Source organism: Rutidosis leptorrhynchoides, chromosome 2 (assembly GCF_046630445.1).
Source record: "Rutidosis leptorrhynchoides isolate AG116_Rl617_1_P2 chromosome 2, CSIRO_AGI_Rlap_v1, whole genome shotgun sequence".
Taxonomy (NCBI): domain Eukaryota; kingdom Viridiplantae; phylum Streptophyta; class Magnoliopsida; order Asterales; family Asteraceae; genus Rutidosis; species Rutidosis leptorrhynchoides.
This window is the reverse complement of record NC_092334.1, coordinates 207,546,700-207,574,552: the sequence shown is the minus strand read 5'-3', so window position 1 is coordinate 207,574,552 and position 27,853 is coordinate 207,546,700.

Here is a 27,853-nt window from a genome sequence, read left to right as displayed (position 1 = left end):
TTTGTAATTTGTAATGATTGATACGTTTAATACTTTTGTTAATATTGTAATAGTTTTTATAATTGTCTAACTTTTATTCTTAGATTTTAATAATTTTTGAATGTGGGGTAATATACCAAACTTCAAAAATATGTATATATGTTTGCAGTTTATCTTATGTACACAACAGGGTAAAACAACGCATTTTTAAAGACTGGCATTAAGTTCAGCAAAAGCAACTAATTTTGACGACAAGATGCAAAATATATGTGAAATAACAACAAGACGGAATAAACAAATGATATGCACCATTTATCATTCAGCAAACAAACGCCAATATATTTGGAAACTTTGGTAAAAATTTAATCATTTTCACACAAATCACCCTCAATAATTTAAATTGTTACTGATTTCTTGCAAATGAGGGCATTACAAGATCTTAAGTGTGGGAAGGGGTTAAATTCTTTCGGATTTTAAAATTTTTATCTTAAACACTTGGTTACCATTAAAAATACTAGTAAAGCAGTAGTTGTATTAGAATCTAGTGCTCTCTGATAATAAAGAACAGCCCTAGTCTTATATACTGACTACCCAATTCTAGTAAAATTTTTCAAAATTTTCAATTAAATGAACTCAAAATCATGTTTATACATATTTATGAACGATAAAACTAGGTTTTAACACCAAAATTATTGTAACCTCGGAAAGGACATAAATTGAGAAACAAACCAAAATGTTAAAATTCATTTAAAATGGAATAGAGGACGATAAAAAGGAAAATAAAAGCCAAGTGTGGGAAAATTCTCCAAGTTATTCAAAACATATATCACATATTTCTGTAACAAATAACTGAAAATACTTTTGCTTTGGACTAAACTAAACTGTTTTACCCGATGAAAGAAAAGAAAAGATGGATCTACACGATGAATCAATTCCATCATTAAAAGGAAGTAAAGTCTTCCGAAAAAGAAACGCGCTTCTTGATTTAGGTCATGAAGTTGTCGTCCAGACCAGCTGTTTGGTTGACAAAAAATCTAGAAAAGTCATCACTAAAATCAGCAGGAAATCCACGGACCTCAGCATTAAACAGGGTCGCCAAGTGGTCAGATTTATCCTAACCATGAGAAGGACTTATCTCGTACAATGGGGGGCACCATGTAAATTAGCTGGATAAGACTAATGAATCAGATCCCCAGAAAGGATAATCTCCTTAAAGATTAAAAATCAGCTTTTAAGACTGATATTACTCAATCCTAGAGATTGACCTTAAAGATTGAGAATTACAAACTCATGGAATTCAATGATATCTAAACTCGAGCTTGAACGAGAAAATATTTTGATCAAAATTACAAATCGATTTGTTTTCTGAAAACCCTATTTTCAATGCGTTCATTACCATTGAACGTAAAATCCTAGGAATTCACCTGGAATTCATTAGGTCACCTGAACTAAATCGGGTGTCAACCGTAAGAACGGTGGTTGCATAGCATGGTCAAGGACAGGACCTTGTGCCAGATCGAAAAATCATAAGGGTGAGCTTTACTATTGCTCCTACCAAGGATAGTAATTGCGTCCGACACGTTATAGACCATAATTAAAAGCATGTCAGGGGACATTGCCTTAACAGTTGCTTGTTCAACGCTTTCCTTTACAACCGGAATGTAGTTTACCGAAAAGTAATATACGGGACAAGTAAACTGGACGTGTTGCTTTCCAAATACAAGGTTAGCAAGTGGGTGACACAAAACCATAAGTTTTGAGCTAAAATTTTCAAATCTGAAACCCACCAAACCCACAAAAATATTTTGCTAACACCGGTAAAGGGTTATTCCGGAAAACTTATCTAGGGTAAAAACTAGATTTAATTTTCAAAAGATCAAATGTTTTCATAAAGATCCAATTTCCTTAATGGATCTAAATTTTTATAGTCATGTTGGACTGTAAACCATATCGTTACTACCATTGTTTATACCACCGTATAGAAATCACTGATGTATAAAGTGTGAAGAATAAAGAAGTGATTCTAGTATTTCAAGACGATATTGCTTGAGGACAAGCAACGCTCAAGTGTGGGAATATTTGATAATGCTAAAAACGAACATATATTTCATAGCATTATTCCTCAAGAAAGACAAGCTTTTAGTTGCAAGTGTTATATTTAAAAGTGATATTCGTTTAAATAATAAAAGGTGAAGACAAAAGACAGATTCGACGAATTGAAGACGCAAACGACCAAAAAGCTCAAAAGTACAAAAGACAATCAAAGAGGTTCCAATTATTGATAAGAAACGTCTCGAAATTACAAGAGTACAAGATTCAAAACGCAAAGTACAAAATATAAAATTGTACGCAAGGACGTTCGAAAATCCGGAACCGGGACCAGAGTCAACTCTCAATGCTCGACGCAACGGACTAAAATTACAAGTTAACTATGTATATAAATATAATATAATATATAATTAATTATATTAATTATATATATATTATATATATATTATAAACCGTCGGCAAGAAAGACTCCAAAAGGGACTGAGCTGTAATTTCAAACTCCGCGACTCGCGGAGTTTGAAGGCAAAAATGCCGCGAGTCGCGGAGCCCCAAAAGTCGAAAATCCCTATAAAAGCAAACGAATTCTGATCGCAAAAATCACAAAAAATATATCCATCTCTCTATCTATATCGTATATATTTATATTTATATTTTAATTTTAATTTTAATTTTAATTTTAATCCTAATAATAAGGGTATGTTAGCGAATGTTGTAAGGGTGTAAGTCGAAATTCTGTCCGTGTAACGCTACGCTATTTTTAATCATTGTAAGTTATGTTCAACCTTTTTACATTAATGTCTCGTAGCTAAGTTATTATTATGCTTATTTAAAACGAAGTAATCATGATGTTGGGCTAATTACTAAAATTGGGTAATTGGGCTTTGTACCATAATTGGGGTTTGGACAAAAGAACAACACTTGTGGAAATTAGACTATGGGCTATTAATGGGCTTTATATTTGTTTAACTAAATGATAGTTTGTTAATGTTAATATAAAGATTTACAATTGGGTGTCCCTATAAATTACCATATACACTCAATCGGACACGATGGGCGGGGTATTTATATGTACGAATAATCATTCATTTAACCGGACACGGGAATGGATTAATAACCACTAGAATAATTAAAACATGGGTGAAATTATGTACAAGGACACTTGGTATAATTGATAACAAAATATTAAAACCTTGGGTTACACTCAGTCGACATCCTGGTGTAATTATTAAACAAAGTATTAAAATCTTGTTACAGTTTAAGTCCCCAATTAGTTGGAATATTTAACTTCGGGTATAAGAATAATTTGACGAGGACACTCGCACTTTATATTTATGACTGATGGACTGTTATGGACAAAAACCAGACGGACATATTAAATAATCCAGGACAAAGGACAATTAACCCATGGGCATAAAACTAAAATCAACACATCAAACATCATGATTACGGAAGTTTAAATAAGCATAATTCTTTTATTTCATATTTAATTTCCTTTATTTTATATTTAATTGCACTTCTAATTATCGCATTTTTATTGTTATTGTATTAAATTGCACTTTTAATTATCGTACTTTTTAATTATCGCAAGTTTATTTTATCGCACTTTTATTATTCGCAATTTCATTATCGTTATTTACTTTATGCTTTAATTTAAAGTCTTGTATTTATTTGGTTTTTACTGCGACTAAAGTTTTAAAATCGACAAACCGGTCATTAAACGGTAAAAACCCCCCTTTATAATAATAATATTACTTATATATATATATATATTTGTATTTTTATAAAAGTAAACTAATATAGTGTTAAGCTTTGTTTAAAAAGATTCCCTGTGGAACGAACCGGACTTACTAAAAACTACACTACTGTACGATTAGGTACACTGCCTATAAGTGTTGTAGCAAGATTTAAGTATATCCATTCTATAAATAAATAAATATCTTGTGTAAAATTGTATCGTATTTAATAGTATTTTCTGTAAAAATATAAGCTATTTCGTATACCCCGCTACAAACATCAGTCCCGCTAACCCAAAAACATCCTTAACCACTCCTCTGACCTCGCCATTTCTGTTTCAATTTTCTTCTTCTACCTAAACTAATCGACCAACACAATGACCATCATCTTCCTTTCACTTTTTCATCATTAATACTTCGTATTATCAACATTGTATCCATCATAATGTCATGGTTTATCATCACGTAAGCGCCATGATATCATTTTCATCGTTCATTATTATTATATTTATTATCATCTTTATCTAATCGAATTTCATCATCTATATCATAACCTTAATCAATCAAAATCGTAATCTTAATCCCTTCATCATTATGATCATTACTCCACCTCCATCATAATACTATCATCATCATCTTCAAACTTACCACACCTTAATCCATCCTCACTATAATACTCGTACTCATTCTCTTCCTTCTTATTATTTTATGTATCATCATTTTATGTGATGATCTCTACTCTCGTTACCATTATCATGTTCATGCACCGTTAACATCATAATCATAAACCCTTATTAATATTTGATTTAACTATTTTCTTGTCACCTTATCATTAATTGTCCTGTTTTAGTTCAATCCAAAGAAAAAAAATATAGTCGCAGATCAATAAATCGTACACGGCCCAATTACTAACACGTTTTCAAGGCTCGACAATAAACTCACAACCCAAAACAGAAATGGTCCATCGCACGATTGGAATTAGGTCCACGCTTCTTAAACTTAGGATTCGAAACATAATTATATAAGCCGTCATTATCTAATTATAATCGCCCCCATCATCCCTTTTATATCATCATTACTTGTTTTAATTTAATAGGAACAATAGCTGTAGTAAAATTCGTTTCTGGGTGGCTTACAGTGAAGAAAAACCAGAATAAATTAAGCAGTAACAATAGTTTAAAGTGGTTTAAGGTGTTTCGTAAAAAAAACAGAAAAAGAAAAAAATAGCAGGCTGATGGGGTTCATCTGAATCAGAATAGAAAAACAGAAATAATTAAAAGTAGATAGTAGGTGGTGGTGATTACGGTTTTTGATCAACAAGAAAATAAAAAAATAATAACAGTAGCAGGTGTTGGATTTGGGGCTGCAGAAAGGTGTGTATTTTATGGTGTCGTTGGGGTTCAAATGGGTTTAATCTTTGGTGGTGAAAAAGAAATCAACAGCAGTAAGTTAAAGGTGTGTATATGCATGTGTGTGTTTGTTTTGGATCGAACAAGAAGGTGATGATGATATGTTGGTGTTGTCGATGGAACAAGGAAGGAAATCATTAGGTAGCAACACAGTTGAGCATGGTTCCATTTATGGGTATTTTTAGTTAGTAACATGAAGGTTATGAGTTATTATCGATTATCAACTATAATTACGACTATCACTAGCAATAAGACAGCAACAAGTAATAAAAGAATAGAAAGCAACCATGATGGTATTTGGTTTCGTCTTACTCGAGTAGGGAAAGGAACGAACACTTTTGTAGAAAATATCGTGGTGATCGATGGGTTGCAAATCAAGAACATGGTGTTTTAGTGATGGTTTGGCGATGGTAGTCTTTTCGATTGGAACAATAAATAGAAACGTAAATTGTATTTTATGTTATTTGATAGCAAGGATGGTGGGAGGTTCATAGTTCTATCAACAAAATAGAAGCAACAGATAGATTGACGATGATGGTTTAATGGTGGTTTAACGGGTTTGATCTCGGGTTCACAAAATAACAAGAAGAAGAAAGAGTGAGAGAGATGAGAGAAATGGTGATACGGGTGTTGTTGAAGAGGATGATATGGGAAATGGTTTGCTATCCTTGAATGTATCATGTGTATGTGTATATGTAAATAAGATAGAGATTAGGTAGATAGTGAAAGTAATCACATGAAAACAGTATTCCACAGTTAGCCATCAGAAGTTTGGAGTGTTGTTACCGACATGTCCATTGCTAAACAGTTAGCGTATAAAAGTGTTTCAAAAAATTACAAATTTTTAGGTTAAGTATATTTAATTATTTCACTCATTAACTGTTTGAAACCTGATCAAAAAGGTTCGATAATTATTTGTTTTCTGTTCCAATTTATATGTACGGAGTACTAGTATTTAATCCTAGAAAGGTAAAAATATTTTCATAAAGCCTAAAATCTTCGTAATCGATTTATAGTTCAACTTTCATTTTAAATCTTCATACATATTGTAGTGACCTGAACTTTTCCATGTTTATATATATATTAAATGAAATTGTTATTTACATGATTAAGTGTTTCCAACATGTTAAGCAATCAAACTTGTTAAGACTTGATTAATTGAAACAGGTTTCATATAGACAATTGACCACCCAAGTTGACCGGTGATTCACGAACGTTAAAACTTGTAAAAACTATACGATGACATATATATGGTTATATATATAGTTAACATGATTTTATTATAAGTATGTATCTCATTAGGTATTTTAACAATGAGTTATATACATAAAAATGAGACTATTAATTTAAGAAACTCGAAAACGATATATATAACGATTATCGTTATAACAACGTCTTACTAGGTACATATGAATCATATTAAGATATTGATACACTTAGTTAATTATGTTAAATAATAAGTAAATATATTATTAAGTGTATTAACAATGAAATACATATGTAAAAATAAGACTACTAACTTAATGATTTCGAAACGAGACATATATGTAACGATTATCGTTGTAACGACATTTAACTATATATACATCATACTAAGATATATTATATATCATAATATCTTGATAATATAACAATTTAACATCTCATTTGTTATAATAAACAATGGGTTAACAACATTCAATAAGATCGTTAACCTAAAGGTTTCAAAACAACATTTACATGTAACGACTAACGATGACTTAACGACTCAGTTAAAATGTATATACATGTAGTGTTTTAATATGTATTCATACACTTTTGAAAGACTTCAAGACACGTATCAAAATACTTCTACTTAACAAAAATTCTTACAATTACATCCTCGTTCGGTTTCATCAACAATTCTACTCGTATGCACCCGTATTCGTACTCGTACAATACACAGCTTTTAGATGTATGTACTATTGGTATATACACTCCAATGATCAGCTCTTAGCAGCCCATGTGAGTCACCTAACACATGTGGGAACCATCATTTGGCAACTAGCATGAAATATCTCATAAAATTATAAAAATATGAGTAATCATTCATGACTTATTTACATGAAAACAAAATTACATATCCTTTATATCTAATCCATACACCAACGACCAAAAACACCTACAAACACTTTCATTCTTCAATTTTCTTCATCTAATTGATCTCTCTCAAGTTCTATATTCAAGTTCTAAGTGTTCTTCATAAATTCCAAAAGTTCTAGTTTCATAAAATCAAGAATACTTCCAAGATTGCAAGTTTACTTCCAAGTTTTCTAAATCCATTCCAAGTAATCATCCAAGATCAAGAAACCTTTGTTACTTATAGTAGGTTATCTTTCTAATACAAGGTAATAATCATATTCAAACTTTAATTCAATTTCTATAACTATAACAATCTTATTTCGAGTGGAAATCTTACTTGAAATTGTTTTCGTGTCATGATTCTGCTTCAAGAACTTTCAAGCCATCCAAGGATCCTTTGAAGCTAGATCTATTTTTCTCATTTCCAGTAGGTTTATCCAAGGAACTTGAGGTAGTAATGATGTTCATAACATCATTCGATTCATACATATAAAGCTATCTTATTCGAAGGTTTAAACTTGTAATCACTAGAACATAGTTTAGTTAATTCTAAACTTGTTCGCAAATAAAAGTTAATCCTTCTAAATTGACTTTTAAAATCAACTAAAAACATGTTCTATATCTATATGATATGCTAACTTAATGATTTAAAACCTGGAAACACGAAAAACACCGTAAAACCGGATTTACGCCGTCGTAGTAACACCGCGGGCTGTTTTGGGTTAGTTAATTAAAAACTATGATAAACTTTGATTTAAAAGTTGTTATTCTAAGAAAATGATTTTTATTATGAACATGAAAGTATATCCAAAAATTATGGTTAAACTAAAAGTGGAAGTATGTTTTCTAAAATGGTCATCTAGACGTCGTTCTTTCGACTGAAATGACTACCTTTACAAAAACGACTTGTAACTTATTTTTCCGACAATAAAACTATAATTTTTATGTTTAGATTCATAAAATAGAGTTCAATATGAAACCATAGCAATTTGATTCACTCAAAACGGATTTAAAATGAAGAAGTTATGGGTAAAACAAGATTGGATAATTTTTCTCATTTTAGCTACGTGAAAATTGGTAACAAATCTATTCCAACCATAACTTAATCAACTTGTATTGTATATTATGTAATCTTGAGATACCATAGACACGTATACAATGTTTTGACCTATCATGTCGACACATCTATATATATTTCGGAACAACCATAGACACTCTATATGTGAATGTTGGAGTTAGCTATACAGGGTTGAGGTTGATTCCAAAATATATATAGTTTGAGTTGTGATCAATACTGAGATACGTATACACTGGGTCGTGGATTGATTCCAGATAATATTTATCGATTTATTTCTGTACATCTAACTGTGGACAACTAGTTGTAGGTTACTAATGAGGACAGCTGACTTAATAAACTTAAAACATCAAAATATATTAAAAGTGTTGTATATATATTTTGAACATACTTTGATATATATGTATATATTGTTATAGGTTCGTGAATCAACCAGTGGCCAAGTCTTACTTTCCGACGAAGTAAAAATCTGTGAAAGTGAGTTATAGTCCCACTTTTAAAATCTAATATTTTTGGGATGAGAATACATGAAGATTTTATAAATGATTTACAAAATAGACACAAGTACGTGAAACTACATTCTATGGTTGAATTATCGAAATCGAATATGCCCTTTTTTATTAAGTCTGGTAATCTAAGAATTAGGGAACAGACACCCTAATTGACGCGAATCCTAAAGATAGATCTATTGGGCTTAACAAACCCCATCCAAAGTATCAGATGCTTTAGTACTTCGAAATTTATATCATATCCGAATGGTGTCCCGGAATGATGGGGATATTCTTATATATGCATCTTGTTAATGTCGGTTACCAGGTGTTCACCATATGAATGATTTTTATCTCTATGTATGGGATGTGTATTGAAATATGAAATCTTGTGGTCTATTGTTACGATTTGATATATATAGGTTAAACCTATAACTCACCAACATTTTTGTTGACGTTTAAAGCATGTTTATTCTCAGGTGAATACTAAGAGCTTCCGCTATCGCATACTTAAATAAGGACGAGATTTGGAGTCCATGCTTGTATGATATTGTGTAAAAACTGCATTCAAGAAACTTATTTTGTTGTAACATATTTGTATTGTAAACCTTATGTAATGGTCGTGTGTAAACAGGATATTTTAGATTATCATTATTTGATAATCTACGTAAAGCTTTTTAAACCTTTATTGATGAAATAAAGGTTATTGTTTGTTTTAAAATGAATGCAGTCTTTGAAAAATGTCTTATATAGAGGTCAAAACCTCGCAACGAAATCAATTAATATGGAATGTTTTTAATCAATAAGAACGGGACATTTCAGTTGGTATCCGAGTGTTGGTCTTAGAGAACCAAAAAATTTTCATTAGTGTGTCTTATCGAGTTTGTTAGGATGCATTAGTGAGTCTGGACTTCGACCGTGTTTACTTGAAAAATGATTGCTTAACAAATTTTGTTGGAAACTATATATTTTTAACATGTGAATATTATGTGATATATTAATCTCTTAACGCGTTTGATATTATGTGATAGATGTCTACCTCTAGAACAAGTCCCATTGACTCACCTAATAATAATGAAGAGTCAAATGTAAATTGGAATGATTCATGGACTGATTCACAAGTTCCCGAAGAGGAACCGGAAGAAGAGTCGGAACCGGAAGAAGAATCGGAACCGGAAGAAGAATCGGAACCGGATGAAGAAATAGAAACGGTGGGGGAAATAATAAAACGGTTAAGTAAAAAAAAATCCTCAACCAACCAACCAAGGTTAATTATGGTCAATGGTGTTTCCGCCAAGGAAGCAAAATATTGGGAGGATTACCAATTCTCCGATGAATCGGATTCCGACGAGAATTCCGATGATGTTATAGAAATTACCCCAACTGAATTTAAAAAGGCAAAAGAAATTAATAAGGGAAAGGGCATAAAAATAGAGAAATCTAATTCCAACCCCGATGAACATTATATGTATCGTCAACCCCCGAAGTCCTTAAGTTGTAACAATGACCCGGGAACCTCTAAACCACCAGGTTTTTCTAAACCAATGTGGAAAATGACGGCTCGTATTAAGGGAACATCATATATCCCTAGAAACTTGGCAAAACGAACCAAAGCCAAAGAAGAAGAAACAAGCGAGTCAGAATAAGATAGTTGTATTCGTGTGGTGTAATATATGTAATATAGTGTGCTTATGCTTTATGATATATGTAAAAATTGCTTGTATTAATAAGTATTTTTTTTTATGAATCTAACTCTTGTCTATTTTACAGTATAAAAACACAAAATGGATAGACAACCCAATATTTTAAGAGACCTACCCGGAGACATGATTGATGAAATCTTGTCTAGAGTCGGTCAGAATTCTTCGGCACAACTATTTAAGGCGAGATCAATTTGTAAGACATTCGAAGAACGTTCCAAGAATGCCTTGGTTTATAAAAGGCTTTCGTTCAAAAGATGGGGGATATCACATTGGGAAATCCATAAGTTACGATGTGTTTACTTTGACGCATATATTGCGGGGAACCCAAATGCTATTTTACGCAATGGGTTAAGAAATTATTTTGACTCAATATATCCGAATATTGGACTTCATGATTTAGAAAAAGCGGCTAACATGCAACATAAAGAAGCATGCTATGCTTACGGGTTAGTAATGTTCGCTTCTCACCAAAGTGAGAACAAGAACATCGGGCTACAACTATTAAACAAAACGTTCCCACAAGTGACGGAGTCGGTAATTGGGGTAAGAAATGAGGTTTTCAGGTTATTACGAGACTGTTGGTCATTACGTAACCCTCATCCCTTTGACGACGTTACAACACGTTGTCTTATCAACGGCCATAACGGTTATGTTCCACAAGACCAAGGATGGGAAGTAATCCTAGTAAAACCAGAATGCATGACTTGTTTCTGGACGTATGAATTACGTGTCTTTATTGCCTTTGCTGAACGACTTGTGTACTAGCTAGAATTATCTTCACAACCATCTTGTATCAAATTTATTGTGTGCTATATTTCAAGCTATATGTAAAATAAGCGGTATTGTAAGTTTGTAAAATATTGTATAAAAGTGTGAACGCGAAATATTATTATAATCAGTTTTTCATATAGAATTGTAGTAGTTGAATTGTATATTAGCTACTAAGTATGAACTTAACGGGTAGGTACTACCCGAATTTAAACTTATAAAACGCTAATATGAAGAAAAAGCTTTTGTAAATGAGTTCATATTATGCTACGAAATACTATTAACTACTCTTAATATTATGTATGATTAACTTGTTCCATTTGACTATTTTGAAGGAAATGGCACCGACTACTCGACACACCGTGAATATGAATGAAGAGAAATTCCGTACTTTTCTAGCTTCAAACATAGCCGCAGTACAGGCTGCGCTACATACCAACAATAACCTTGGATCTAGCAGTACAGGAAATCGTGTAGGATGCACCTACAAAGAATTCACTACCTGCAAACCTTTGGAATTTGATGGAACCGAAGGACCGATCGGATTGAAACGGTGGACCGAGAAGGTCGAATCGGTGTTTGCCATAAGTAAGTGTACTGAAGAGGACAAAGTGAAGTATGCTACGCATACCTTCACAGGTTCTGCGTTAACATGGTGGAATACCTATCTAGAGCAAGTGGGACAAGATGATGCGTACGTACTACCGTGGTCAGCATTCAAGCACTTGATGAACGAGAAGTACCCTCCCAGAACCGAGGTCAATAAGCTCAAGACAGAACTTAGAGGGTTACGAACCCAAGGATTTGATATTACCACGTACGAAAGACGATTCACAGAATTGTGCCTATTGTGTCCGGGAGCGTTCGAAGATGAGGAAGAGAAGATCGACGCGTTTGTGAAAGGATTACCGGAAAGAATCCAAGAAGATATAAGTTCACACGAGCCCGCCTCCATACAACAGGCATGTAGAATGGCTCACAAACTAGTGAACCAGATTGAGGAAAGAATTAAAGAACAGACGGCTGAAGAGGCCAATGTGAAGCAAGTCAAAAGAAAGTGGGAGGAAAACGGTGATAAGAATCACCAATACAACAACAACAGCAATTACAATAATAATCGCAACAATTATCCCAACAATCGCAACATCAATCGCAACTATAACAAACAGCCCAACAACAACAACAACAACAACAATAGCAACTACAACAATCGTCCCAACAACAATAACAACCGCAACAACAACAACAATCAGAAGCAGCTATGCCAAAGGTGTGAAAAGTATCACTCGGGGTTCTGCACCAAATTTTGCAACAAGTGTAAAAGAAATGGTCATAGCGCGGCGAAGTGTGAGGTCTATGGACCAGGGGTTAACAGAACTAAAGGAACAAATGGTGTCGGAACGAGTAATGGCGGAGCAAGTAGTGTCGGAGCAAGTTATGCCAATGTAGTTTGTTATAAATGTGGAAAACCGGGCCACATTATTAGAAATTGCCCGAACCAGGAGAACACGAATGGACAAGGCCGCGGAAGAGTTTTCAATATTAATGCGGCAGAGACACAGGAAGACCCAGAGCTTGTTACGGGTACGTTTCTTATTGACAATAAATCTTCTTACGTTTTATTTGATTCGGGTGCGGATATAAGCTATATGAGTAGAGATTTTTGTGCTAAATTAAGTTGTCCATTGACGCCGTTGGATAGTAAATTTTTACTCGAATTAGCAAATGGTAAATTAATTTCAGCAGATAATATATGCCGGAATCGAGAAATTAAACTGGGTAGCGAAATATTTAAGATTGATTTGATACCAGTAGAGTTAGGGAGTTTTGATGTAATAGTTGGCATGGACTGGCTGAAGAAGGTGAAAGCAGAAATCGTATGTTATAAAAATGCAATTCGCATTGTACGAGAAGAAGGAGAACCCTTAATGGTGTACGGAGAAAAGGGCAACATGAAGCTACATCTTATTAGTAATTTGAAGGCACAAAAACTAATAAGAAAAGGTTGCTATGCTGTTCTAGCACACGTTGAGAAAGTACAAACTGAAGAAAAGAGCATCAATGATGTTCCCGTTGCAAAAGAATTTCCCGATGTATTTCCGAAAGAATTACCTGGACTACCTCCACATCGATCTGTTGAATTTCAAATAGATCTTGTACCAGGAGCTGCACCAATAGCTCGTGCTCCTTATAGACTCGCACCCAGCGAGATGAAAGAACTGCAAAGCCAACTGCAAGAACTATTAGAACGTGGTTTCATTCGACCAAGCACATCACCGTGGGGAGCTCCTGTTTTGTTTGTCAAGAAGAAAGATGGTACATTCAGGTTGTGTATCGACTACCGAGAGTTGAACAAACTTACCATCAAGAACCGCTACCCACTATCGAGAATCGACGACTTATTTGATCAACTACGAGGCTCGTCTGTTTATTCAAAGATTGACTTACGTTCCGGGTATCATCAAATGCGGGTGAAAGAAGATGATATTCCAAAGACTGCTTTCAGAACACGTTACGATCATTACGAGTTTATGGTCATGCCGTTTGGTTTAACTAATGCACCAGCTGTGTTCATGGACCTTTTGAACCGAGTGTGTGGACCATACCTTGACAAGTTTGTCATTGTTTTCATTGATGACTTACTTATTTACTCAAAGAATGACCAAGAACACGGTGAACATTTGAGAAAGGTGTTAGAAGTATTGAGGAAGGAAGAATTGTACGCTAAGTTTTCAAAGTGTGCATTTTGGTTGGAAGAAGTTCAATTCCTCGGTCACATAGTGAACAAAGAAGGTATTAAGGTGGATCCGGCAAAGATAGAAACTGTTGAAAAGTGGGAAACCCCGAAAACTCCGAAACACATACGCCAGTTTTTAGGACTAGCTGGTTACTACAGAAGGTTCATCCAAGACTTTTCCAGAATAGCAAAACCCTTGACTGCATTAACGAATAAAGGGAAGAAATTTGAATGGAATGATGAACAAGAGAAAGCGTTTCAGTTATTGAAGAAAAAGTTAACTACGGCACCTATATTGTCATTGCCTGAAGGGAATGATGATTTTGTGATTTATTGTGACGCATCAAAGCAAGGTCTCGGTTGTGTATTAATACAACGAATGAAGGTGATTGCTTATGCGTCTAGACAATTGAAGATTCACGAGCAAAATTATACGACGCATGATTTGGAATTAGGCGCGGTTGTTTTTTCATTAAAGACTTGGAGGCACTACTTATATGGGGTCAAAAGTATTATATATACCGACCACAAAAGTCTTCAACACATATTTAATCAGAAACAACTGAATATGAGGCAGCGTAGGTGGATTGAATTGTTGAATGATTACGACTTTGAGATTCGTTACCACCCGGGGAAGGCAAATGTGGTAGCTGATGCCTTGAGCAGGAAGGACAGAGAACCCATTCGAGTAAAATCTATGAATATAATGATTCATAATAACCTTACTACTCAAATAAAGGAGGCGCAACAAGGAGTTTTAAAAGAGGGAAATTTAAAGGATGAAATACCCAAAGGATCGGAGAAGCATCTTCATATTCGGGAAGACGGAACCCGGTATAGGGCTGAAAGGATTTAGGTACCAAAATTTGGAGATATGAGAGAAATGGTACTTAGAGAAGCTCATAAAACCAGATACTCAATATATCCTGGAACGGGGAAGATGTACAAGGATCTCCAGAAACATTTTTGGTGGTCGGGTATGAAAGCCGATGTTGCTAAATACGTAGGAGAATGTTTGACGTGTTCTAAGGTCAAAGCTGAGCATCAGAAACCATCAGGTCTACTTCAACAACCCGAAATCCCAGAATGGAAATGGGAAAACATTACCATGGATTTCATCACTAAATTGCCAAGGAATGCAAGTGGTTTTGATACTATTTGGGTAATAGTTGATCGTCTCACCAAATCAGCACATTTCCTGCCAATAAGAGAAGATGACAAGATGGAGAAGTTAGCACGACTGTATTTGAAGGAAGTCGTCTCCAGACATGGAATACCAATCTCTATTATCTCTGATAGGGATGGCAGATTTATTTCAAGATTCTGGCAGACATTACAACAAGCATTAGGAACTCGTCTAGACATGAGTACTGCCTATCATCCACAAACTGATGGGCAGAGCGAAAGGATGATACAAACGCTTGAAGACATGCTACGAGCATGTGTTATTGATTTCGGAAACAGTTGGGATCGACATCTCCCGTTAGCAGAATTTTCCTACAACAACAGCTACCATTCAAGCATTGAGATGGCGCCGTTTGAAGCACTTTATGGTAGAAAGTGCAGGTCTCCAATTTGTTGGAGTGAAGTGGGGGATAGACAGATTACGGGTCCGGAGATAATACAAGAAACTACCGAGAAGATCATCCAAATTCAACAACGGTTGAAAACCGCCCAAAGTCGACAAAAGAGCTACGCTGACATTAAAAGAAAAGATATAGAATTTGAAATTGGAGAGATGGTCATGCTTAAAGTTGCACCTTGGAAAGGCGTTGTTCGATTTGGTAAACGAGGGAAATTAAATCCAAGGTATATTGGACCATTCAAGATTATTGATCGTGTCGGACCAGTAGCTTACCCACTTGAGTTACCTCAACAACTCGCAGCTGTACATAACACTTTCCACGTCTCAAATTTGAAGAAATGTTTTGCTAAAGAAGATCTCACTATTCCGTTGGACGAAATCCAAATCAATGAAAAACTTCAATTCATTGCAGAACCCGTCGAAATAATGGATCGTGAGGTTAAGAGACTTAAACAAAACAAGATACTGATTGTTAAGGTTCGATGGAATGCTCGTAGAGGACCCGAGTTCACCTGGGAGCGTGAAGATCAGATGAAGAAGAAATACCCGCATTTATTTCCAGAAGATACGTCAACACCTCCAACTGCTTAAAATTTCGGGACGAAATTTATTTAACGGGTAGGTACTGTAGTGACTCGAACTTTTCCATGTTTATATATATATTAAATGAAATTGTTATTTACATGATTAAGTGTTTCCAACATGTTAAGCAATCAAACTTGTTAAGACTTGATTAATTGAAATAGGTTTCATATAGACAATTGACCACCCAAGTTGACCGGTGATTCACGAACGTTAAAACTTGTAAAAACTATACGATGACATATATATGGTTATATATATATAGTTAACATGATTTTATTATAAGTATGTATCTCATTAGGTATTTTAACAATGAGTTATATACATAAAAATGAGACTATTAATTTAAGAAACTCGAAAACGATATATATAACGATTATCGTTATAACAACGTCTTACTAGGTACATATGAATCATATTAAGATATTGATACACTTGGTTAATTATGTTAAATAAAAAGTAAATATATTATTAAGTGTATTAACAATGAAATACATATGTAAAAATAAGACTACTAACTTAATGATTTCGAAACGAGACATATATGTAACGATTATCGTTGTAACGACATTTAACTGTATATACATCATACTAAGATATATTATATATCATAATATCATGATAATATAACAATTTAACATCTCATTTGTTATAATAAACAATGGGTTAACAACATTCAACAAGATCGTTAACCTAAAGGTTTCAAAACAACATTTACATGTAACGACTAACAATGACTTAACGACTCAGTTAAAATGTATATACATGTAGTGTTTTAATATGTATTCATACACTTTTGAAAGACTTCAATACACTTATCAAAATACTTCTACTTAACAAAAATGCTTACAATTACATCCTCGTTCAGTTTCATCAACAATTCTACTCGTATGCACCCGTATTCGTACTCGTACAATACACAGCTTTTAGATGTATGTACTATTGGTATATACACTCCAATGATCAGCTCTTATCAGCCCATGTGAGTCACCTAACACATGTGGGAACCATCATTTGGCAACTAGCATGAAATATCTCATAAAATTACAAAAATATGAGTAATCATTCATGACTTATTTACATGAAAACAAAATTACATATCCTTACCAACGACCAAAAACACCTACAAACACTTTCATTCTTCAATTTTCTTCATCTAATTGATCTCTCTCAAGTTCTATCTTCAAGTTCTAAGTGTTCTTCATAAATTCCAAAAGTTCTAGTTTCATAAAATCAAGAATACTTCCAAGATTGCAAGTTTACTTCCAAGTTTTCTAAATCCATTCCAAGTAATCATCCAAGATCAAGAAACCTTTGTTACTTACAGTAGGTTATCTTTATAATACAAGGTAATAATCATATTCAAACTTTAATTCAATTTCTATAACTATAACAATCTTATTTCGAGTGGAAATCTTACTTGAAATTGTTTTCGTGTCATGATTCTGCTTCAAGAACTTTCAAGCCATCCAAGGATCCTTTGAAGCTAGATATATTTTTCTCATTTCCAGTAGGTTTATCCAAGGAACTTGAGGTAGTAATGATGTTCATAACATCATTCGATTCATACATATAAAGCTATCTTATTCGAAGGTTTAAACTTGTAATCACTAGAACATAGTTTAGTTAATTCTAAACTTGTTCGCAAATAAAAGTTAATCCTTCTAAATAGACTATTAAAATCAACTAAAAACATGTTCTATATCTATATGATATGCTAACTTAATGATTTAAAACCTGGAAACACGAAAAACACCGTAAAACCGGATTTACGCCGTCGTAGTAACACCGCGGGCTGTTTTGGGTTAGTTAATTAAAAACTATGATAAACTTTGATTTAAAAGTTGTTATTCTGAGAAAATGATTTTTATTATGAACATGAAACTATATCCAAAAAGTATGGTTAAACTCAAAGTGGAAGTATGTTTTCTAAAATGGTCATCTAGACGTCGTTCTTTCGACTAAAATGACTACCTTTACAAAAACGACTTGTAACTTATTTTTCCGACTATAAACCTATAATTTTTATGTTTAGATTCATAAAATAGAGTTCAATATGAAACCATAGCAATTTGATTCACTCAAAACGGATTTAAAATGAAGAAGTTATGGGTAAAACAAGATTGGATAATTTTTCTCATTTTAGCTACGTGAAAATTGGTAACAAATCTATTCCAACCATAACTTAATCAACTTGTATTGTATATTATGTAATCTTGAGATACCATAGACACGTATACAATGTTTCGACCTATCATGTCGACACATCTATATATATTTCGGAACAACCATAGACACTCTATATGTGAATGTTGGAGTTAGCTATACATGGTTGAGGTTGATTCCAAAATATATATAGTTTGAGTTGTGATCAATACTGAGATACGTATACACTGGGTCGTGGATTGATTCAAGATAATATTTATCGATTTATTTCTGTACATCTAACTGTGGACAACTAGTTGTAGGTTACTAACGAGGACAGCTGACTTAATAAACTTAAAACATCAAAATATATTAAAAGTGTTGTATATATATTTTGAACATACTTTGATATATATGTATATATTGTTATAGGTTCGTGAATCAACCAGTGGCCAAGTCTTACTTTCCGACGAAGTAAAAATCTGTGAAAGTGAGTTATAGTCCCACTTTTAAAATCTAATATTTTTGGGATGAGAATACATGCAGGTTTTATAAATGATTTACAAAATAGACACAAGTACGTGAAACTACATTCTATGGTTGAATTATCAAAATCGAATATGCCCTTTTTTATTAAGTCTGGTAATCTAAGAATTAGGGAACAGACACCCTAATTGACGCGAATCCTAAAGATAGATCTATTGGGCTTAACAAACCCCATCCAAAGTACCGGATGCTTTAGTACTTCGAAATTTATATCATATCCGAAGGGTGTCCCGGAATGATGGGGATATTCTTATATATGCATCTTGTTAATGTCGGTTACCAGGTGTTCACCATATGAATGATTTTTATCTCTATGTATGGGATGTGTATTGAAATATGAAATCTTGTGGTCTATTGTTACGATTTGATATATATAGGTTAAACCTATAACTCACCAACATTTTTGTTAACGTTTAAAGCATGTTTATTCTCAGGTGAATACTAAGAGCTTCCGCTGTCGCATACTTAAATAAGGACGAGATTTGGAGTCCATGCTTGTATGATATTGTGTAAAAACTGCATTCAAGAAACTTATTTTGTTGTAACATATTTGTATTGTAAACCATTATGTAATGGTCGTGTGGAAACAGGATATTTTAGATTATCATTATTTGATAATTTACGTAAAGCTTTTTAAACCTTTATTGATGAAATAAAGGTTACGGTTTGTTTTAAAATGAATGCAGTCTTTGAAAAACGTCTCATATAGAGGTCAAAACCTCGCAACGAAATCAATTAATATGGAACGTTTTTAATCAATAAGAACGGGACATTTCACATATGTACTATATCATTATGAACACTAAAGAAATGTCAACCGAGTGTTACAGACGTTTACAGAATAGGTCCAAAATCATATTTATTCAATATGCTCTTTATATATATAAGAACAGTTTTAAATAATAAATTTTTACTAAGTAAATAAATTTATTAATTATATATTTTAAACAATTAAATTTAATATAACAATATATATATACACAAGTAATATTTATATATATACCTACACATATTTATATATATATACATATTTACAAACACTGGTTCGTGAATCATCGGGATTTGTCAAAAGGTAAATGAATATATGAACATGGTTCAAAATTTTTAAGACATCAATATTACAGACTTTGCTTATCGTGTTGAAATCATACAAAGATTAAGTTTAAATTTGGTCGGAAATTTCTGGGTCGTCACAACTCACATCGCTTAACAAATTTGTGTGCGTCCTTGAAGATAGTAGGCCAATAGAACCCGGAATCGAACACTTTTTTCACGGTGTGATTCGGACCAAAGTGGACTACCGTTGGCCCACTATGACAACTTCTTAAAATGTCACGGGCTTCTTGCCCATAAACGCATCTCCTAATCACTTGATCCACCCCGATGCGGAACAAGTGTGGGTCATCCCAAAAGTAATACCGTAAATCGTTGAAAAACTTTTTCTTTTGTTGGTAAGACAAGCCTTTCTGTAAAACATTTGGCGCTAAGTAGTTTGAAAAGTCGGCAAACCATGGGACTTCATCGACTAGGCCAATTCTCATTAAATGTTCGTCCGGGAAAGTATCCCGAGTCTTTGATTTGTCTAAAGGTTGAAGCTTGGGATTGTCTAACCTTGACAAGTGGTCGGCAGCCACATTCTCGGCTCCCTTTGTATCCCTTATTTCTATATCAAACTCTTGTAACAAAAGGACTCACCTAATTAAACGATGTTTCGAATCTTCTTTTTGAAAAATATATCGTAACGCGGAGTGGTCCGTATATACGATTGTTTTGGAAAGTTCAAGATAAGATCGAAACTTATCAAAAGCAAATACTACCACAAGAATTTCCTTCTCGGTAGTGGTGTAATTCAATTGAGCCCCGGTTAAGGTCTTGCTTGCATAGTAAATCGGTCTAAAGTGTTGGTCAACTCTTTGATCAAGCACCGCGCCAATTCAAAGTCTTTCTCCCAATTCAAAGTTTTTATCCCAATCGAGAGAAACAAGAATTGGTGGGTTAATGAGCTTTTCTTTCAACAAGTTAAAAGCTTTGGTGCATTCTTCATCAAACAAGAAAGGTTGGTCTTTTTCTAACAACTTGGTCATAGGGCGAGCGATTTTCGAAAAATCTTTTATGAACCGTTGAAAGGACCCGTTCATATACATTATAAATGATTCACAATAGTTGATTACATCGCGAGGTATTTGACCTCTATATGATACATTTTACAAATATTGCATTCGTTTTTAAAAGACAAACTTTCTTTACATCAAAAATTGACGGCATGCATACCATTTCATATTACATCCAACTATAATTGACTTAATATTAATCTTGATGAACTCAACGACTCGAATGCAACGTCTTTCAAAGTATATCATGAATGACTCCAATTAATATCCTTAAAATGAGCTAATGCACAGCGAAAGATTTCTTTAATACCTGAGAATAAACATGCTTTAAAGTGTCAACCAAAAGGTTGGTGAGTTCATTAGTTTATCATAATCAATCATTTCCGTAATAGTAATAGACCACAAGATTTCAGTTTCCATAAATATCCGTACACTCGCAAGTGTATAAAAGTATTCTATAAGTTGTTGAGCTCTTCGGTAACCATACTTAACAATTAATGTGGCATATTCCCTTTATTATGAAATCTCCCTACACTGTACCAAGTGTAGTAAAAACGAAGTACTATGCAACCGTTTACGATACTAGAGCGACTAGCCCGGTTGGGGTTGTCAAACCCGATTGATCTATCAATAGGATTCGCGCTTACATGCTCTTACAACATGTAAATATTAGTTACCAAGCTATTAGGGAAAAATATGCAAAGTGGTACAACTCAACGTAGAATATGTTTTAGTACTTGTGTCAATTTCATAAAATAGTTATAAAACAGTGCATGTATTCTCAGCCCAAAAATATATATAAAAAGGGAGTAATGAAACTCACAATACTGTATTTCGTAGCAATTATGTATATGACGGCACTGAACAAGTGTAGGGTTTGTCTCGGATTCACGAACATAATTAATATATAAACTTGTTTTATCAATATTATATGTTAATATATATATATATATATATATATATATATATATATATATATATATATATATATATATATATATATATATATTAACATATAATATTGATAAAACAAGTTTATATATTAATTATATAATATTTTTACTTGTTTAAGTTAGTAATTAGTTGTTAGTCTTATTTTAAATCTTATATAGATTTCCTGATTTTAAATAGTCAACTCCCGATAGGTATATCTCATAGTGTGTTCGACTTCTATATGTGTAAGAGCCATTATTGGAAAGGTATTTGAGTCCTATAACCAGCCATAATCGGCATATGTTTTGAATCGGAGTATAGGTTAGTTAAAATTTCATTTTGTCACAGGTGCGTAAATCTGTCCGCACAGTTCAATAATTCGTCATAGGAACAGTCCGTAGGCTATGAAAAATAGCTAAACTTAATATTTTTAATTTTACTTCTATATTTTAGTTATTAAAATATACACTAACAGGTGTTATCAAGGAAAATAACCCAGGTCTTAGTTAGCATAGTTTTCTAGTAAGATTGATTAAGCATACAAGATTAATCTTAGCCAAATCTTTCGGTTCATAAATTATTTGTTACTACATGGTTTTTAATGAATCAAGTTGCTAGAGACTCCTTAATATGTTGTGTTTTCAGAAAATAATCGAAAATTTTTGGTTTCATAGTCGAAGTTAGCCTTATGCCATTAACTTGTAACGGTGGACAGATTCAGATAAAATCTGTCATCAGTCAACTAATGAATTTTTTAAAAATACTTTCACTTCGTCTAAAATCTTGAAATAATTACAGAAATCTTAATTCATATATATTAACATATATCCAGAGTTATATGCTCTAAAACAAAGTTTAAGATAGCTTTTAAATTCGTGTGTCAAAACAGTTTTCAAGAACCGAAAGAGACCAATTGTTGTATATTAAGTTCTAAGGTGTTATACATATATACAAGTTATAAATTCTTATAATAACTTAATATAATGTCATAATACATATAAATTAGTGTTTTTAAAGTCAAGTTAGTAATGTTACATTAGTTTATAAACATGCTTGGTTTCCACCAAAACAAGTTCTAGTTTTTACAAGTTTTATAAACTTATTAAGATAGCAATAGAGTAGGAATTTAACAAGAGTTTTAAGAAGTGTTCTACCTTGATTTTGAAGTTAGATGATAAGGAAAATGCTTGGTGATGATCTAGTATGAAGATAGAAGTATTTTGAGAGAGTAATTTGGAGTAAAGAATGAGAAAATGGAATGGAAAAATGGGGTGGTACATATGGACGAATTTTAAGTTAATAATGGAGTCATATGTTGCCAAAATGGTTAGTAAACTTGTGAGTTTTTGTCTCATGACTCATTAACAAGACAAAAGATGCTAGGATCCAAAAATGGGGCTGCTAAGGAGTGTATTTTTCAATAGTTATACATCTATAAGTTGCGTATTAGACGGGTAAAAATACCGTAAAAATACGAATAGAGTTCATGAGGAAATAGAATGCGAATACGAGTATAGCTAACTTTGTTGAATATACTTATGTTAATATATGTATTTAAGTCTTTCAAAAGTGTATTAATACATCTTAATACAATACATGTATATTCATTTTAACATAAGGGTTATTACGTCGTTAAATATTACATATATATATTGTTTTCGAAACCCTTAAGTTAGTAGTCTCAATTTATATATATAACCCATTATTAATATACTTAATGAGATACTTAACTATCATGTATTCAAGTTAGATATAATCTATGACAACCCGGAAATTTCCGACCAAATTTAAACTTCAATCTCTATATTATTCTGACATGATAAGCAAAGTTTGTTAAGTTAAATCTCAAGAATTTTTAAATGTGTTCATACAATCATTTAACCTTGACCAAGTTCCGACGATTCACGAACCATTATATAAACGGATATAATTATATATGTATATGTGTATATATATATTATAACTTGAAAACGTTAACAAAGTATTAGATGTATGATACTTTACATGAACGTACTTGTTTCAAAATATATTTAATATAATTATCGACTGAATTAAAAGATAATATCAAATGATTGAATTATCAGATACATTATGGTTATGATTACGGGTCTTTGTTATAAGGTCTACTATGATTTGAGAAATCTATTCTTTTTAACGATATTCGGAAAATGGTAAAGTGAGTTACATGTAAGAACAAAAGTATCAATTAACGAGAACTAGACAAAAGATAGTGGAGATTTATGCTTAATTTTCAAAGCATTCTTTACAATATTTTCCTCGTGACTCTTGATAAGTTAAGTATTTAGCTTTCAGAATATTTAATGTAAAAGTGAAATCATGTAGAGTAAATGATTTTGAATAATGGTTATTGACTAGATAAACTCATTTAACATGTTACGTCAAAATGAGTTCATACGTTTGATTATTTATAGACTTAACCCTACGATTAACGATTATGTGTAAATAAATATGTAAATATATATATATATATATATATATATATATATATATATATATATATATATATATATATATATATATATATATATATAATATATATATATACATATTCATTTTAATAGTAATCTAATTATTATGTATATTATTTTACATTTTCAATCCCAATTGATTAAAGTGTATTTTATTAATTCAAATTATTATATAAATCCTTATATATATATATATATATACATCTGTACGGGTTTACACATCCCATCTGAATCGCTCTTTCTTCTTCTTCCCTTTTAGTTTTTTTTCTTTTTTCTCTTCTACCCGTGATACTCTGTCGAGCAAATCATTGCTATCAAACAAATCTAGATTTAGGATTATACTTCATTAATCTTTCATTTACATCTTTGATTTACTTACTGATATTCATTAAATCAGAAAAACCTAAAAGAAAAACCCATTCATCCTCTGTACGTTATCTTTTTGTCCAAAATTCGAATTCGAATCAAAACTCAAAAACTAGCAATGCAGGAGTGTTAAGTATTACCTATGTAAACTTTCTGTAAGTTTTCAGTTTTCATTTCTTTCTAATCACTTTGAATTTCGAAGTCAAACTTTAAATAGAAAAAGTCAAACGGGTAATTTAAGATCGAATTGAAGGTTTGAATGTTGTTTCTGTTGTAATTAAAGAGTTATAAAGGTTCTATGAATGATTTATGACATATCTCATGTTGTAATCATAATTTGAAAATGTCCGAAAACTTGAATTCAATATTTAAGTTAATCGAGTTCATATTCTAGCTTCTGCTGCTATTGTTTGATTTTCCTTTCTGTCAAATCAATTCAACATCAAGTGATCGTTTCCATTTTAATTACATATCTAAACTCAAACCTTAAACTCGCTATTTTGATTGTGAATTGGTCTATGGTCGACTGGAAGATGAAGAAGAAGGAACGATTTAATAAGCGGGTTATATAATTTTGTTTGGAGTATAAAATCAGAAAAACGTTGGCAGTGGAGTGGTTAGGAGTTCCTTCGGGTTAACGGGAGGTCATGGGTTCGAGTCTCGTATGGGACAATTCTTTTTATGAAGCTTGTTAAAGGGTATACACATTTTCTTATACATTTATTATTATTATTATTATTATTATTATTATTATTATTATTATTATTATTATTATTATTATTATTATTATTATTATTATTATTATTTGTTGTGATTATTATTATTAATTATTAATGTTATTATTATGATTATAATTATTACTATTATGACTATTATTAATATTGTTATCATTAGTATTATAATACTTATCATTATTATTATTATCATAGTTATAAGTATTATAACCATTATTATTATTGTAAATATTACTAATATTATTATCATTACTAGTATTGTTGTTAAGTAGTATTAATATTAATATTATCATTTGTATTATTTTAGGTATTATTATTATTATTATTAATTTTATCACTTTGGTATTATTAACATTCCTACGAAATTGATTATTATTATTATTATTATTATGATTATTATCAAAATAATACAACTTATTATAATTTTCATAAATATTAGCACTAGGGCCATTTTTAGCACTATTATTATTATTAACGAATGTGTTATTAATATGATTATCATTATTAGTATTATGAAAAATTATTATCATTCTCGTAAATATTAGTATTAATATGTTTTATAAACAATAGAAGTGTTAATATTGACATAAGTAATAATATTATAACGAGTATTATTATTATGTAATTAATAAAATCACTATCATAACTATCATTAACAGTAAAATTAATATTTTTACGATATCATTATTATTATTATTATTATTATTATTAATAGAATTAGTAACATTATTACCTTTATTAGTAATATTAAGTATTATAATTATTATCATTTTTACCATTATTAATATTATATTAGTGTTATTACAATTACTATATTTTAACAAACAAATTATATATATTTAATACATATAACATAACAAAAATAATATTTTCATATACAAAATGAAAATATGAAACATACATATATTATTAAGATAAAAATGATATAATTAATAAAGTAAATATATATATAAATTTATTCGATTACGATTATGTGTATTAATAAATATCCAAATGATATAGGTTCTTGAATCGAACGCCAACCATGCATTGTTCAATGTCGTCATATGTATTTTTACTACAAAATACAGTATAGTGAGTTTCATTTGCTCCCTTTTTAAATGCTTTTGCAATATATATTTTTGGGACTGAGAATACATGCGCTTTTATAAATATTTTACGAAATAGACACAAGTAATCGAAACTACATTATATGGTTGAATGATCGAAGCCGAATATGCCCCTTTTACTTGGTAACCTAAGAATTAGTAAACCAGTCTACTAATTGACGCGAATCCTAAAGATAGAGCTATTGGGCCCAACAAACCCCATCCGTTGTAGCGGATGCTTTAGTACTTCGATTTTTTATATCATGTCCAATGGATGTCTCGGAATGATGGGGATATTCTTATATGCATCTTTTTAATGTCAGTTACCAGGTGTTCAATCTATATGAATGATTTTTGTCTCTATGCATGGGACGTATATTTATGAGAACTGGAAATGAAATTCTTGTGGTCTATTAAAATGATGAAAATGAATGTTTATGATGAACTAATGAACTCACCAACCTTTTGGTTGACACTTTAAAGCATGTTTATTCTCAGGATTGAAAGAAATCTTCCGCTGTACGTTTGCTTATTTTCAAGATATTACTGGGAGTCTTTCATAGCATATTTCGAGAATGTTGCATTCGAGTCATAGAGTTCATCAAAGATTATTATTAAGTCAATTTATAGTTGGACATTGGATATTATGAAATGGTATGCATGCCTGTCAATTTTCGATGTAAAGAAAGTTTGTCTTTTAAAAACAAATGCAATGTTTGTAATATGTATCATATAGAGGTCAAATACCTCCCGATGTAATCAACTATTGTGAATTGTTTATAATGTATATGAACGGGTCCTTTCAGTTGGTATCAGAGCAGTGGTCTTAGCGAACCAGGTCTGCATTAGTTTGTCTAACTGATAAGTCGTTAGGATGCATTAGTGAGTCTGGACTTCGATCGTGTCTGCATATCAAAAGTTTTGCTTATCATTTCTAGTCGGAAATCATCTGCTTATCATCCTTAGAAAATTACCTGCTTATCATTTTTAGTCTAGACACGTCTTGCTACATTAATTGCATGAGTAGTGTATAGACAAAAATTCATATCTTAGCGTATCTGCTAAATCATATCTTATCGTATCTGTTACTTTAAACTTTGCCTGACATATCCCGCAAATTCCTCCGTAATCTACAAAATCTTTTGATCTATATATATATATAGATATCCTATATAAATAGAATACCACCCGATAGTTGGAAAAATCATTTTTATATCGAAAAATCCTTTATTC